Source organism: Aotus nancymaae, unplaced genomic scaffold (genome assembly GCF_030222135.1).
Source record: "Aotus nancymaae isolate 86718 unplaced genomic scaffold, 86718_ANA_hifiasm-v0.15.2.pri h1tg000057l, whole genome shotgun sequence".
Lineage (NCBI taxonomy): Eukaryota > Metazoa > Chordata > Mammalia > Primates > Aotidae > Aotus > Aotus nancymaae.
In genome coordinates this window covers 57,164,806-57,182,072 of record NW_026988471.1, presented here as the reverse complement: position 1 = coordinate 57,182,072, position 17,267 = coordinate 57,164,806, and the positions used below count along the sequence as shown (strand labels likewise).

At 39.5% G+C, this 17,267-nt stretch overlaps 1 pseudogene; it reads left to right on the top strand.

Annotated features, from left to right (window-relative positions):
• The first annotated feature begins 4,216 nt into the window (after positions 1-4,216).
• On the top strand, positions 4,217-4,561 carry LOC105734373 (elongin-B-like; annotated as a pseudogene).
• Positions 4,562-17,267: the final 12,706 nt, after the last annotated feature.

Genomic DNA, 17,267 nt, shown 5'->3' with positions numbered 1-17,267 from the left:
ACTGTAACATGGATGACCCTAGAGGACATTATCCTACATAGTATATAAAACTAAAGTGAGGGATGAAATTAACTAAAAATGTACAAACAGAAGAGGGCCCAGAACAAATTGCTAAAGGAATCTGAGAAGAAATAGCTAGAGGGTAGCAGAAAAATGAGGCAAGACTACAGTTTGTTTCAAGAAGGACATAGTATCAATATGCCACAATCTATTGAGAGGGCAAGTAAACTGCTGTCAGCTGGGTCATTAATTCATTAGATGTTTGTTTGCTGAACAGAAAGCCAGATTCCTGATGTGCGGGAAGATGTACAAAGTATAGCTACAGGTGTTTGATGGCTAAGTCACAGCAATAAGGGTGAACGCTAAAAAATACCTTAGATCCAGAGAGAAGGTAGAGAGAAAGACATTCTTTCATTCTCACACTCATTTATTCACTCATTTATATAACAAACAGTGTTTGGGTACCAGTCCAAGTAAAAGAAACCACATACACAAATCCATGACTTTAGAATAGGCCAGGCTTTTCATTAGAACAAAGAGAAGCATGCTGCTACCAGAGTTTTTGATTGGCAAATCATATACTTTAATTTCTACTGTAATTTCTCTTCTATGCAGAAAACAATGTATTTTTCTTAGGATAAAGAAAGAAATGATTTATTTTCACTGAAGAACCCATTAATGCAGTGTCTTTGCAGAAAATCATAGAGGACTAAATTCATTCAAGTAGTTTTGGATTAACTAATAAGCATTTTGCATTAAACTTAACCTGATAGCGATATAAAAGTAGTTAAAGAAATTGTATGACAAGGTTGTAATTAGAAAACTGAGTGCTAAACAATGGCATATTGATCAGAAATATAATCCAATAAATATGAATTAAACTCAAAATATAGTTTTCCCGAAAATAAATGAAGATGTTATCCAATAATACATTCTGAATCATCAGTCTCCTCCATCCTTCACCTTACTTAGCTTTTGCTTAAGATACAGTGATTTCTGTTCCATTGTGTGTGATGAGAAAAATATGCCATGACTTTACTATATTTTTCACTAAGGTTAGAAAAGAAAACGTCTTGGAAAGGCAGTAATATAGTATCTGAGGCTGGAAGAGTTTTAACATTTACATAGAAAATGACTCCATTTTCCCTCGAAGGACAAAATCAGGCTATAAAAGGTCCCTTCTCTGAGCTTTGCCCAGGCCATGATCTCGGGACTATCGGCTATAATGAGTGCTGTGTGGCTAAGTCCCTATGCATTGTACTGAATATTTATCCTGACAAAGTGTCTGTAGATATAATGAATGTAACAGCCACATTAGAATTACAGGCTGTAAAAAAACATTGCAGTATGAATTATTTGTCAAGAAATAAAAGATGCATTGTAATTTGCCAAGAAACAACTGTCTAATGTGTTTTCTTTTTTTAAAAAAAAATCTGCTTGCTTGCAAAATATTTGGAAAGTAAATTATCTATTACTATTGCTTGCTTGCTAATTGTCAGTAATAATCCCTTTCAATTACTATGGTGAAGTAGGTCAGCCAATTTTTAGTGCTTATGAAACTTGCAATTTAGAACAAGGCAGCATATCAGCAAGTTAGTTTTTAATATGATTGAGCAAATACGCTTTCTTTTAGTCCTCTTAGCCCTAAACATGGATCCAGACCAGCTGTTAATACCTAAAAGTAATTATGCTTAATTTTATTTATAATATTTTTATAACTATTTGTAACAATGACAGTTCGTTTTCAATCCTTTTTATTTTTAATAGATTTTATTTATTTATTTTTTGAGACAGAGTCTCATTCTGTTGCCCAGGTTGGAGTGCAGTGGCATGTTCTTGGCTCACTGCAACCACTGCCTCCTGGGTATGACAATTCTGGTGCCTCAGCCTCCCAAGGAGCTGGGATTACAAGCATGCATCACCACACCTGGCTAATTTTTGTATTTTTAGTAAAGATGGGGTTTCACCATGTTAGCCAGGCTGGACTTGAACTCCTGACCTCAAGTGATCCACCTGCCTTGGCCTCCCATAGTATTGGAATTACAGACATAAGCTACCACACCAAGTCTAGATTTTATTTTTATAGAGCAGTTTTACATTAACAGAAAAACTGAGCAAATCACTCATTGTTCCCATATATACATTTTCTCCCACTCAACCAACCATTTTTATTTACCTGAACTCTTCTTTAAGTATGCAATATTCTTGGGCAGCTTAGAAATTTGAGACTACCTTTGTATATTTTTAATAATACAACTACGGTTGTCAAATTTACTGCCATAGTTCCCCCGATGTTTCCAGTATTTTGTCCATTAATACTTGGATTTCATTTATAGTTCAGCTCTCACAGCCACTGAAGAACTTTAAATTGACCATTTTGAGAATGATCCTAGTGGCAGTGTAGAGGATGAGTTGGAGCAGGGAGGGAGCCGTGAGGAAGGAAAACCAACAGTTCAGGTGGGACTGATGAAGAACTGAGCAAAAGCAGCAGCAATTAGGATAAAAGGAAGAGAGAAATCTGAGAGAGTTTGGGGTAAATGCAATGTGATCTAGCAATGAGATAGACGCTTATGTGGATGTAGGAATGGTAAGAAGTCCCAGGCCATTAACAGAGATGGGGAAATTTGAGACAAGGAATGAATTTGGGGAGAAAGGAAATGCTGACTTACCATACACGAAGAACCTCCAAGTGAAGATGCCTAGTCTGCAGTTAAAATAAGACCATGTAGCTTAGGAAAGCTCTCAGGATGAGTTTAAAGTTTTGTGAATTGTCAGCCTTCTATGAAAAGCAGAGAGATGGCTGGATATGGGATGGGCCCGGTAAGCTGTGGCACTTACAGAAAGGAAAGACCCATTTAAAAGTCACCACATTCTTGAGTCTTTCTGGAGCTGGGAGGCAGCATAGGGGTGAATGAATCTCAGGTGTTAGAATTAGGCATTCTCCTTCTCATCCAAGCTTTACCACCCAGCTGAATGACCTCAGACAAGTTATTCCATATTTCTGGGTGTCTTTCTCTCTTGTCACTTACCGAAAAGAGATAATGAAGTTTGCCAAATTTACCTTATGGATCAGTGTATGATATGATAAATTAATGTGTACAGAAATTCTCTTGGAGGTTAAATATTAAGACATTATTTGTCTCCTGAGGTTGAAAGCATTTGGAAATTTGGTCAGAGAAGGCAGAGGGGGAGAAAGAGAGGAGGGAAGAGCAGGCCAGGCTAAGAGGAGTGTTAACACTCACTAAGTGGAGTGTCAAACAACCAGCAGCTGCCTTAGTCTTAACCCCTTATCCTGCCAAGGACTGTTATGATTTGAATTGTGTTTCCCTCAAAAAGATATATTGATGTCCTAATTCCAGTGACCTCAGATGTGCCTCCGTTTGGAAATAGGGTGGTGGCAGACATACTTAGTTAAGATGAGGTCAGGCTGGAAAAAGGTGGGTCCCTAATCCAACACGACTGGTATCCTTCCTGGAGGATGGGCATGCAAAGGCACAGAGACACAAGGAAAATGCCATGTGAAGATAGGCACAGAGATTAGGGTTAAGCAGCTGCAAGCCAACAATGTCAACTATTGCTGGAAAACCACCCGAAGCTAGGAAAAGGCAAGCAAAGATATCTCCCCTGTACGTTTCAGAAAGAGCAAGTCCTTGATTTCAAACTTGCAGCCTCCAGAACTGTGAGACAATTAATGCGTATTGTTTTAAACCTCCCTATTTATGGTATTTTGTTACAGCAGCCCTAAGAAGCTAATACAGAACTAGTCACTTTCTGTTTAGTACAGTCTTTCACAGAGCCATGGTTTTTGTTTTTAAAAAAGACGAATAAAACAGGGCTGGGCCCGGTGGCTCACACCTGTAATCCCAGCACTTTGGGAGGCCAAGATGGGTGGATCACGAGGTCAAGAAATCAAGACCATCCTGGCCAACATGGTGAAACTCCGTCGCTACTAAAAATACAAAAATTAGCCCGGCATGGTGGTGCGTGCCTGTAGTCCCAGCTACTCGTGAGGCTGAGGCGGGAGAATTGCTTGAACCTGGGAGGCAGAGATTGCAGTGAGCCAAGATCTTGCCACTGCACTCCAGCCTGAGCAACAGAGCGAGACTCCATCTCAAAAAATAAAAAGATGAATAAAGCAAACATAGCAGTGGGCTGAGATATTTTAAAAATAATAAACTAGCGTGCCAGCGCGTCAAGGGGAAAGGCAGCAGCTGTAATGAACGTGTTCCTCATGATCCGATGCCACAAGACCACCATCTTCATGGACTCCGGGGAGTCCAGCCCAGTGTTCAAGCTGAAGCGCATCGTCGAGGGCATCCTCAAGCAGCCGAGCAGAGGCTGTACAAGGACAACCAACTCTTGGATGATAGCAAGACACTGGGCGAGTGTGGCTTCACCAAACAGTACGGCCACAGGCCCCAGTCACAGTGGGGCTGGCCTTCTGGACAGATGACACCTTTGAGACCCTGTGCATCGAGCCATTCTCCAGCCGCCCAAGCTGCCCGACGTGGTGAAGCCCCAGGACTCGGGATGCAGTGCCAATGAACAAGCTGTGCAGTGAGGAATGGTCCCCAAGAGGCCCATTCCCCCCAATAAAAGAGATTTGGGAGTCTGCAAAATAATAATAATAATAATAATAATAAACTATGGAATTTTTTTGTCCCTCAATTGCATAGTGGGATTGCATGTGCAAATAAGTGTGGTCACTCTTACCAGCACAACGAGCCATTTATTTCAGGAATTAAGAAACAGAGTTGGCTGGTTGGGCATTCTGATCAGCCTCAATGTGTTGGATCACAGAGATTAAATGAGTGGCCCAAATGTGTTTCTGAGATCCAGAGATAGGAGATGAATATGTCCTGGGCATCATTTCTGCTTATCCAGGGCTTGGAGTTGGCATTGATTCATCATTAGGCAGACCTCCTTCCTACCACTATTAGAATGAGACAGACAGAACATCACTAATTTATACAAGGTATGTTAAAGTGTACTGTCACTTTACTGTCAAGAACTTAAATAAAAGTTTCAGTCCTGGCTCTGCCACTTTTGCAGGCTTTTAGGTAAACACTTGAGTGGACATCTGTAAGTTTTTACCAATTTAGCATATTTTCCTTTCAGGGATTCCCCCTGTACTCCATGCTGATGTCAAATGGCCTCACTTCTCTTATCTCAAGGATATGCATGTACAAGTTCTTGCAAGTTCTTGTCTCTAGTTCAGCCAGTCTAATAGCTTTGCAAATGTTATATAAACAACAAGGTAGAATGTTTGTCTTCTGTATTATGACACCTAAAGTCCAGTGCTTCAGGAAGCTAAAGTCAGCTTGAGAATGAAACCAATACAGAAGAAAGCAAAACCAAATGATGGAGGCAGAGACCCAAGAACATCATTTGAACCAATAAATTCAGCTGTGTCCTGAAGCCAGATCATCCATTTGGATTTTCCACTTACATAAACCACAGAATCATTCTCCTCTCTCCCTTTACTTTCTTTAGCTACTTTGAAATGGGTGTTATTATTGCTTAACCTCTCTGGCTTTCAGTTCTCCCATCTATAAATTAAGATTACCTTTAAACGTCTACCATTACCATGAGAAGAACATGCCCTGGCTGAAATCTCTGGCATGAAAAGACAAGAAACATGTGAATTAGGGTCACCCTAACCTGCCCACAAATCAGTGGCTTAAAGTAGAGGTACCAGCCAGCCCACGCTGGGTCAACCATCATAGCCAACCTGCCAACACAGGGGCAGTAATAAAAATATTGTTAAGAGTAATAATGATGAATAAGGAGTAGAGGATGTTTAAAATGGAATCAACTTTACATATGCTCATGTCTAAGAATGGAACATTAATAGATGTATGCTTTCCCATTATATCCCTACAAACTCAACTTACTCTTTAGCATTTATGGCCTTAAGTCAAAAATTATTACTAATTTACTCTTAAATCTCTCTCATTCTTTCTAGATAAAACACAAAGCTGCATTTATTATGCACAAATGAAAATTTAAAAGGTCTAAATATTAGGTTGAGCCCTTGAATTTTAGATCTGGAATATAACTCAGAGGTTATCTAGTTCAATTTCATCCTTTTACAGATGAGAATCCTGAGGTCCAGAGAGCTTTCATGACCTATCAAAGATCCCTTGGCTAGTTTATGTGAGATGAGACTGGAATCCCAGGTTTTTAATTCCTACTTCATTACTTCTTCTATTATGACAAATATCTTCTGGTGTTTACCAAGTTTGGAAGCATTCAAAGCTAATACTCCCATCTGACCTCACTGTTTCTAATTTTTCTAAGTATATTCAGGGCTTTTGAAAGCTGTGAGCTTGAATATCAAAGTTTCTTGTCCAAAAAAATGAAGAACAAATGGAAGCAGTCAGTAAGCCTGATGCTTTGTGTTTAGCCTATTTTATGTTTCATGAATTTCCTATTCCATAAGAGTAAGATGTTTCTGTCATTCAAAAAAATATATTTAAGTCACCACTCCATCTGTCTTTTATGACAGCAATTTTTTAAAGGTTGAGCAAAGTTACCCCCGCACCTGTTTCTTTTAAACTGAAAGGGACCCAGCTGCACTCTGTAGGGAAATCACAAAGACAACTGGAGATCTTGTCAATTTACAGCCAAGCGTGGCTGGAGAAAAGTGGATAGCTGATTTGAGAAGATAGGGAATAAGTACATTTACCTGAAGATGAGCATGGCCTAACTGAAGAGACCAGAGATAATGAGGAAGGCTTCCTTTGGTTTGGTGGGGAAATCCATGATTCTGTAACATCAATCAAGACAGTTTTATCTGATTGCTAAGTTTCAAGAAAACCAGTGAACATTTAAAATAGCTATACAGAAAGAGAAAAAAGAAGATAAAGGCAGGTACAATTCATTCTCTGTTATGTAAAGTTGGAAACTAAAGTCCTAAGTGGTATAGAATTAATATTAAATTTTAATGCTATCACATTGAAGTAGTGAATTTAGGTTAATTTTATAAGAACAAAGACTCTCCTTTTAGATTTCCAGGCCTTGCCTCAAGGGATTCTGACCCCAGTTCAAGACACATAGAAGAGAAAGTGCATTGGCATGAGAAGGCTAGGATAACGAGATGAACGTCTTTAAAACTGACTTTAAAAAAAGTCTCATTGAGAATAATCACACATCATCTATTCTTTTAGATGTCTAATAAATGTGGAGTAAAATCATTTACATCATATGTATTAGCTTGAGTCATTTTATCTTCTCATTTACCAGTAGAAGATAGCTGTAAGCAGCTCATCAGCATACACTGGACAGCAGCCAGGGGGCATAATCTGAGAATGGTGAGAGAATCTTTCTATGTTTTTCCCCAAATATATACACACAAAATCATGCACATACACATATAATATGCACAAAAAGCCCAGATTAACTTGTCTTTAATAATTTGGTTCACTCATGGGCTGGTATTAATCTACAGGTATGAATCTAATTTAATAATTTGTCTCAATGTAGGCAGGTATTAATCTAACTCATTATTGTTGCATACTAGGAGGCAATGCAATCTTAGAGGTTGTGGGAGAAAGTGGAAACACAGAACAAGTTAGGATCAAGTTACAGGTAGCAAGATGCTTGAAACCAGGTTGGGGGAGGTCACAAAGAAAGGAGAGGAATGCCTGAATGTCATGTTATATAAGCAACAAACAGAAACCACTTCCTTCTCAATTAATTTCACCTAAATATTTCTAAAATAGCAATTATCTATAAAGGATACGCTGAAGTATTACTAATCTCTATATTTAAGGTTTCTATTTTATGATTGAGAATATAAACCATGCACATCTAAAATATTAAAATATACAATGAGTGGCAATGACAAATGACTGATCCTGGCACCAGGGACCATAAATGTTTGGAGATTAATGATATTATTTCAAGGTGGGTGTGGAGGGTGGAGTTCCAATAAGGATTCAGTAAGAGGTGAGACTCCAGCCACAGCTTTAAGGATAATCGGATGCAGATAGGAAGGAGTGGAAAGAAATTCTAAATGAGGGTAAAGTGGGAAGATGCAGAAATTCTGGAAGCGAGGCAGAGAGGAGTTCACCACTGACACCAGGAGGAAGATTCTTGAAAGGTTATATGGGAGAGAAAGGAGGGAACGACAGGCTTTTTTTTTTGTTTCATGAAGTATACAGGGAGCCTATTTTAAAGGAAAAATATCTGATTCATTTTAGGCATATTGGCTGGCTTCTAATGACCTAGCTAAGCCCTTTTTCTACAGAAGGATATTTGGTGACATGTCTATACTTGGAGAAGTACTCCAGTCGATGGTTGCATTTTCATTTGGACATTGAGAGGACACCAGAGTCTGATTTGGAGTTGAGGGGGACACATAAGCTCCTGCAAATAATACCATTTTATATGATTTCTTATAACCCATTGTCATGTTTTAAATATATCCTGTGGCAGTAGTTCATATTTCTAAATACAGAGGAAAGAAACTCACCTATACCTTTCTGAGTCACCCGGCACTGAGTCCTCTACCTCCCATTTGCATCGGCAGGGAGACCTCCCTGCTCTTTTTGTTCTTGCCTGTTTTGTAATGTGATTAAAGAAGCAGTGGACCAATTTGAGATCCTCTCATAAATGCTGGGGATTGTCCTCTTTAGGGGGCCTAATTCTGTAAGCACTTCCTATATTGGCGTTTACGGTACCTGTTTCTTTCTCATTTCATTCCCTATTGAATCTTCCAGGGAACAATAAGGTGCTGTTCCTCAGTCCCTAACTTCCAGTTTTCCACTTACCCTACTTCACATACACAAAAGGAAAAAAAAAAACAGTTCTTTTACTTCTAATCACTTCCTATGTGCTAAATTTTGTAGAATTTATATAATTTTGAGGGGTATGAGATGTTCTAAATACCGAAGCTTGTGAAATGTTAAACTGACAAGAAATTCTCACAGTGAACACGTGGTGAAGGGATAGTGGCATCTTAAGCAAATAATCTGCTAAATTAATAAACCTCATAAATTACAAAATCCCTGAATACCAACTGCTGAAATACAATCACTCTCTGACCTGAACCTATTAAATGAAGAAGTCTGCTGTGCATAATTTACAACAGTGCTATGAATGAAAAATAGCTCCTTAAAAGGGCGATAAAATACAACAGTGGCCTAGCAGTAGAAACAGCATTACTAGTTATTTCAGTGCTTATTTATTTGAATATTGGTTTATGGGTCACCTAATAATTTTATCTTTATTGTTGTTTTGCTCTCAATTGCTCAATAATCCATGATCTAGACAATATTACATTTTGTTGGTTGGATGACAAGAATAATGTGAAAAAAACCAATATTCATCATGTTTATAGTATACATATGTATAGTGTTTCTTTAAAGGTAGAAAATATAATATTGCAAATATATATCTATTGATTGGCGATATTGTTACAAATCTAATTAGTCATCTTTTCTAAAGAATCAAAGTATTTTAAAGGTATTAAATCAGTGGTTCTCGGGTAGTGAAAATGAGAACTCCTTTGGTGGGTGTAAAGCTTCAGTTATGATAGATGAGTAAGTTCTAAAGATCCACTATATAACATAGTGCCTATAACTAACAATTGTGCACTTCAAACTTTGTTTAGAGGGTAGATCTTATGTGAAGTGTTCTTATCATAGAAAAAAGGAGGACACAGGAAACTTTGGGAGGTGTTGAATATGCCTATTACCTTGAGAATGGTGATAGTATCATGGGTGTTTACATGTGCCCAAACTCATCAAATTGAACATTATGTATGTGTAGCTCTTTGTGTATCAATTAAACCTTCATAAAGCTGTTACAAAAAGTAAAATAAATCAATCAATAAATCACTGGTTCTCAACTGAGTCTTCTTCCCCTATTTCCCAGGCTGGAGTAAACTGGGGTGATCTTGGTTGATTGCAACATCCACCTCCTGGGTTCAAGCAATTCTCCTGCCTCAGCCTCCTGAGTAGCTGGGACTACAGGCATGCACCACCATGCCCAGCTAATTTTTGTATTTTTGGTAGAGATGGGGTTTCACTGTATTGGCCAGGATGGTCACCATCTCTTGACTTCGTGATCCGCCTGCCTCGGCCTCCCAAAGTGCTGGGATTACAGGTATGAACCACTGCACCCGGCCCTAGCAGTTTTATCCCCAGTGGACATTTGACAACACCCCAAGAAACTTCTGATTGTCAAAACTGGCTAAGGGGGTGCTAGTGATTTGTAGTGGGTAGAAGCCAGGAATACTGCTAAATACACCACAATGTACATGCAGCTGAGAAAGAATTACTGAGTCCCAAATGTCAACATGAAGTCTTGTATCTGAATTCTAGCCTGTGAATTGATGCTCGCTGTGCGCTAGTAAAATGCCTGATGTACCTAAACAGTTAGTTGTTGAGGGGAAGAGGATTGTCAACAAAAGCTGATAAATTCTAACATTCACCTTTTCCCTGATGCTGAGATTTTCCATAATTTTCCATGTTTTCTCAATTCAAATTCTTTCAACTTTTTTGGCTCATCACTGCCAACCAAATCCTAGTCCTGGAAATAAATTTTCAGTTTTAAACTTAAAAAAAATTAAAGATTAATTCATGCCAAAATACTCAGCCTTGATGAATGTATTGAAAGCCTGAACTGAAATGGAAATAGCTTAAATGACTCGATTGTTTATGAAACCAAGTGTTCAAGGTCACCAACTATAAGATAAACAGAAGGTCCAAAAATTGTTTCATTGTACACTAAACACTGTAGACCTCTCACAAGTCACTTAATATACCACACTGTTGAAGACGGATCCAAGATGGCCAATTAGGAGCAGCTCAGGACTGCAGCTCCCAGCAAAAGCACATAGGGTGAGTGGACGCCGCATTTCCAGATGGATTTTTATTGCCCACAGACCAGGAGATTCACAGGTGAAGGAGCCCCACGGGTTGCCAGCGCGGCTGTTTTGGCCTGCACAGCTGTTTCAGCTGGCGTGGCTGTTTTGCCGGCACCCCAACATGGTGGTTCTCCATACAAAATACACAGATCTGGGCACCGTTTCAGCTGGTGATTGCAGTGGGGAAGACAGAGTCACCCATTCAACTGATAGAAAAGGGGACTAAAACAGGGAGCCAGGCCAGGAGATTCCTGGGCAAAAAAGTGCCACAAATCTCAGCGTGGCTGTTTCAGCCTGCATGGTGGGTCACCACACGGGAAATCACATAGATCCTGGTGTCTTTTCAACAGGCAACTGGAACACCTGGGAGACAAAAAAAAAAAAAAAAGGCTCTGAGGCAGGGAGCCAGGTGATCAGTCTTGGTTGGTCCCACCCCCACAAAAAAACAGCAAACTGAAATGCTCTGGATTGAGAGTTTCGCAGCAAGCACAGCTGAACCCGGGACAGTCCAGCTCTGTCAGGAAGGGGAGTCCACCATTACTGAGGCACTCCATCACTGCGAGTGTAGCCTGCCATTGCCGAGGCAGCCCGCCATTGCCAAGGCAGCCCGCCATTGCCGAGGCAGCCCACCATTACAGAGAGAGTCGACCATTACAGAGGTGGGCCACCATTGCCAAGGCAGTTCTAACTATCCCCGTGTAAACAGGACTGCAGGGAAGTTCACGTGGCAGCTGGGCAGAGCCCACAGCAGATCAGCAACACCTCTGTAGGCAGACAGTGACTAGACTGCCTCCTCGCTGGGCAGGGTAGCCCTGAAAAAAGCCAGCAGCACAGCAGAAACTCATAAATAAAGCCCTAACTCCCTGGGACACAGCACCTGGGGAAAAAAAAAGACTTTAGCTGCAGCAGACTTAAACGTTCCTGCCCAGTAATTCTGAATGAACAATGGAGCTCAAAGCTCAGCACTTGAGCTCCTATAAAGGACAAACTGTATCCTCAAGCACCTACCTGATCCCCGTATAGCCAAAGAGTCACCTCATAAAGGAGAGCTCAGACTGATATCTAGCAGGTATCCTTCTGGGACAAAGATAGCAGAAAAAGAAACTAGCAGCAACCCTCACTGTTCTGCAGCTGCTGCAGGTAAGCCCCAGACAAGCAGGGTCTAGAGTGGACCTCCAGCAGTCCTAGAGCAGAGGGGCCTGTTAGAAGGAAAACTAAGAAAGAGAAAGAAATAACTTCATCATCAACAAACTGGACGTCCACTCAGAGACCCCATCTGAAAGTCACTAACTACAAAGACCACAGGTAAATAAATCCACAAAGATGGGAAGAAACCAGTACAAAAAGGATGAAAACACCCAAAACCAGAATGCCTCTCCTCCTACAAGGGATCACAACTCCTCACCAGCAAGGGAACAAGGCTGGATAGAGAATTAATCTGACGAATTCACAGAAACAGTCTTCAGAAGGTGAGTAATAACAAACTTCTCTGAGCTAAAAGAAGATGTTCTAACCCAATGTAAAGAAACTAAGAACGTTGAAAAAAGATTTGATGAAATGTGAACGAGAATAAACAACTTAGGAATATAAGTGAATTGATGGAGCTGAAAAACACAGCACAAGAACTTTGCAAAGCATACACAAGTTTCAATAGCCGAATTGACCAAGCAGAAGAAAGGATATCAGAGGTCGAAGATCAACTCAATGAAATAAAATGAGAAGGCAAGATTAGAGAAAAAAGGGTAAAAAGGAATGAAGAAGTCTCCAGGAAATATGGGACTATGTGAAAAGACCTAATCTACGTTTCATAGGTGTACCTGAATGTGACAGGGAGAAAGAATCCAACCTGGAAAATACTCTTCAGGATATTATCCAGGAAAACTTACCCAACCTAGCAAGGCAGACCAATATTCAAGTCCAGGAAATACAGAGAACACAACAAAGATATTCCTCAAGAAGAGCAACCCCAAGGCACATAATCATCAGATTCATCAGGGTTGAAATGAAGGAGAAAATGCTAAGGGCAGCCAGAGAGAAAGGCTGGATCACCCACAAAGGGAAGCCCATCAGACTCACAGCAGATCTCTCAGCAGAAACCCTACAAGCCAGAAGAGAGTGGGGGCCGATATTCAACATCCTTAAAGAAAAGAACTTTCAACCCAGAATTTCATATCCAGCCAAACTAAGCTTCATAAGCGAAGGAAAAATAAAATCCTTTGTGAACAAGCAAGTACTCAGAGATTTCATCACCACCAGGCCTGCTTTACAAGAGCTCCTGAAAGAGGCACTACACATAGAAAGGAACAACCAGTACCAGCCACTCCAAAAATGTACCAAATGGTAAAGAGCATCAACACAATGAAGAAACTGCATCAACTAATGGGCCAAACTGACAGCTAGCATCAAAATGGCAGGATCAAATTCACACATAACAATAATAACCCTAAATTTAAATGGGCTAAATGTCCCAATCAAAAGACACAGACTGGCAAATTGGATAAAAAGCCAAAACCCATTGGTGTGCTCTATCCAGGAAACCCATCTCATATGCAAGGATACACAAAGGTTCAAAATAAAGGAATGGAGGAAGATTTACCAAGCAAATGGAGAGCAAAAAAAAGCAGGAGTTGCAATCCTAGTCTCTGATAAAATAGACTTTAAACCAACAAAGCTCAAAAGAGACAAAGAAGGATATTACATAATGGTAAAAGGATCAATGCAACAAGAAGAGCTTACTATCCAAATATATATGCACCCAATGCAGGAGCACCCAGATATGTAAAGCAAGTTCTTAATGACTTACAAAGAGACTTAGACTCCCACACAATAATAATGGGAGACTTTAACACCCCATTGTCAATATTAGACAGATCAATGAGACAGAAAATTAGCAAGGATATCCAAGACTTGAACTCAGACCTGGACCAAGCAAATCTAATAGACATTTACAGAACCCTCCACCCCAAATCCACAGAATATACGTTATTCTCAGCACCACATCACACCTACTCTAAAATTGACCACATAATTGGAAGTAAATCACTCCTCAGCCAATGCAAAAGAATGGAAATCATAACAGTCTCTCAGACCACAGTGCAATCAAGTTAGAACTCAGAATTCAGAAACTAACTCAGAACCGCACAGCTTCATGGAAACTGAGCAACTGGCTCCTGAATGTTGACTGGATAAACAATGAAATGAAGGCAGAAATAAAGATGTTCTTCGAAACCAATGAGAATGAAGACACAACATACCAGAATCTCTGGGCCACATTTAAAGCAGTGCCTAGAGGGAAATTTATAGCAATAAATGCGCATATGAGAAGCAAGGAAAGATCTAAAATCGACATCCTATCATCAAAATTGAAATAGCTAGAGGAGCAAGACCAAAAAAATGCAAAATCTAGCAGAAGACAAGAAATAACTAAGATCAGAGCAGAACTTAAGGAGATAGAGACAAAAGAAAACCTTCAAAAAATCAATAAAACCAGTTTTCCCAACACCATTTATTAAACAGGAAATCCTTTCCCCATTGCTTGTTTTTGTGAGGTTTGTCAGAGATCAGTTGGTTGTAGATGTGTTGTGTTGCCTCCGAGGCTTCTGTTCTGTTCCGTTGGTCTATATCTCTGTTTTGGTACCAGTATCATGCTGTTTTGATTACTGTAGCCTTGTAGTATAGTTTGAAGTCTGGTAGTGTGATACCTCCTGCTTTGTTCTTTTTGCTTAGAATTGACTTGGCTATGCAGGCTCTCTTTTGGTTCTGTATGAAGTTTAAGGTGGTTTTTTCCAGTTCTGTGAAGAAGGTCATTGGTAGCTTGATGGGGATAGCATTGAATCTGTAAATTACTTTGGGCAGTATGGCCTTTTTCATGATATTGATTATTCCTAACCATGAACATGGAATGTTTCTCCATCTGTTTGTGTCCTCGCTTATTTCCTTGAGCAGTGGTTTGTAGTTCTCCTTGAAGAGGTCCTTTATGTTCCTTGTTAGTTGTATTCCCAGGTATTTTATTCTCTTTATAGCAATTGTGAATGGCAGTTCGTTCTTCATTTGGCTCTTTTTAAGTCTGTTATTGGTGTAGGAATGATTGTGATTTTTGAACCTTGATTTTGTATCCTGAGGCTTTGCTGAAGTTGCTTATCAGTTTCAGGAGGTTTTGGGCTGAGATGATGGGGTCTTCTAGATATATAATCGTGTCATCTGCAAATAGAGACAATTTGACTTCCTCCTTTCCTATTTGAATACTCTTTATTTCTTTTTCTTGCCTGATTGCTCTGGCTAGACCTTCCAATACTATATTAAATAGGCGGGGTGAGAGAGGGCATCCTTGTCTAGTGCCTTATATCAAAAGGAATGCTTCCAGTTTCTGCCCATTCAGTATGATATTGGCTGTTGGTTTGTCATAAATAGCTTTTATTATTTTGAGATACGTTCCATCAATACCTAGTTTATTGAGGGTTTTTTGCATAAAGAGCTGTTGAATTTTGTCAAAGGCCTCTGCATCAATTGAGATAATCATGCGGTTTTTATCTTTGGTTCTGTTTATGTGGTGATTTACATTTATAGACTTGTGTATGTTGAACCAGTCTTGCATCCCTGGGTTGAAGCCTATGTGATCATGGTGGATAAGCTATTTGATGTGCTGTTGCAATCAGCTTGCCAGTATTTTATTGAAGATTTTTGCATCTATGTTCATTATGGATATTGGCCTTAAGTTTTCTTTTCTTTCTGAGTCTCTGCTGGGTTTTGGTATCAGGATGATGTTGGTCTCATAAAATGATTTGGGAAGGATTCCCTCTTTTTGGATTGTTTGGAATACTTTCAGAAGGAATGGTACCAGCTCCTCTTTGTATGTCTGGTAGAATTCAGCTGTGAACCCATCTGGACCTGGGATTTTTTTGGGTGGATTTTTGAAAAGATCAACAAAATAGACAGACCACTAGCCAGATTAATAAAAAAGAAAAGAGAGAATAGTCAAATAGATGCAATAAAAAATGATAAAGAGGATATAATCAGATTCCACAGAAATACAAACATTATCAGAGATTATTACAAACATCTCTATGCACATAAACTAGTAAACCTGGAAGGAATGGATAAATTCCTGGACACTTGCATCCTCCCAAGCCTAAACCAGGAAGAAGCTGAAACCCTGAATAGATCAATAACAGAACTGAAGTTGAGGCAGCAATTAAGAGCCTACCACCCATAAAAAGCCCAGGTCCAGATGGGTTCACAGTCAAATTCTACCAGACATACAAAAAGGAGATGGTACCATTCCCTCTGAAACTATTCCAAACAATCCAAAAAGAGAGAATCCTTCCCAAGTAATTTTATGAGACCAACATCATCCTGATACCAAAACCCGGCAGAGAGTCAGCAAGAAAAGAAAACTTCAGGCCAATATCCATAATGAACATAGATACAAAAATCTTCAATAAAATACTGGCAAGCCAATTGCAATAGCACTTCAAAAAGCTTATCCACCATGATCAAGTAGGCTTCATCCTGGGGATGCAAGGCTGGTTCAACATACACAAATCTATAAACGTAAATCACCACATAAACAGAACCAAAGATAAAAACCACATGATGATCTTAACTGATGCAGAGAAGGTCTTTGACAAAATTCAACAGCTCTTTATGCAAAAAACCCTCAATAAACTAGGTATTGATGGAATGTATCTCAAAATAATGAAAGCTATTTATGACAAACCAACAGCCAATATCATACTGAATGGGCAGAAACTGGAAGTATTCCCTTTGAAATCAGGCACTAGACAAGGATGCCCTCTCTCACCCCTCCTATTCAATATAGTATTGGAAGTTCTAGCCAGAGCAATCAGGTAAGAAAAAGAAATAAAGGGTATTCAAATAGGAAAGGAGGAAGTCAAATTGTCTCTATTTGCAAACGACATGGTTGTGTATCTACAAGACCCCATCATCTCATCCCAAAATCTCCTGAAACTGATAAAACAACTTCAGCAAAGCCTCAGGATACAAAATCAATGTGCGAAAATCACAAGCATTCCTATACACCAATAACAGACTTAAAGAGAGCCACATCAATAATGAACTGCCATTCACAATTGCTACAAAGAGAATAAAATACCTGGGAATACAACTAACAAAGGATGTAAAGGACCTCTTCAAGGAGAACTGCAAACCACAGCTCAAGGAAATAAGAGAGGACACAAAGAGATGGAAAAACATTCCACGTTCATGGTTATGAAGAATCAATATTGTGAAAATGGCCGTTTTGATGATAGGGTGTCAATTTTAGATCTTTCCTCACTTCTCATGTGGGAATGTATTGCCGTATATTTTCCTCTAGACACTGCTTTAAATGTGTCCCGGAGATTCTGGTATGCTGTGTCTTCATTCTCGCTGGTGT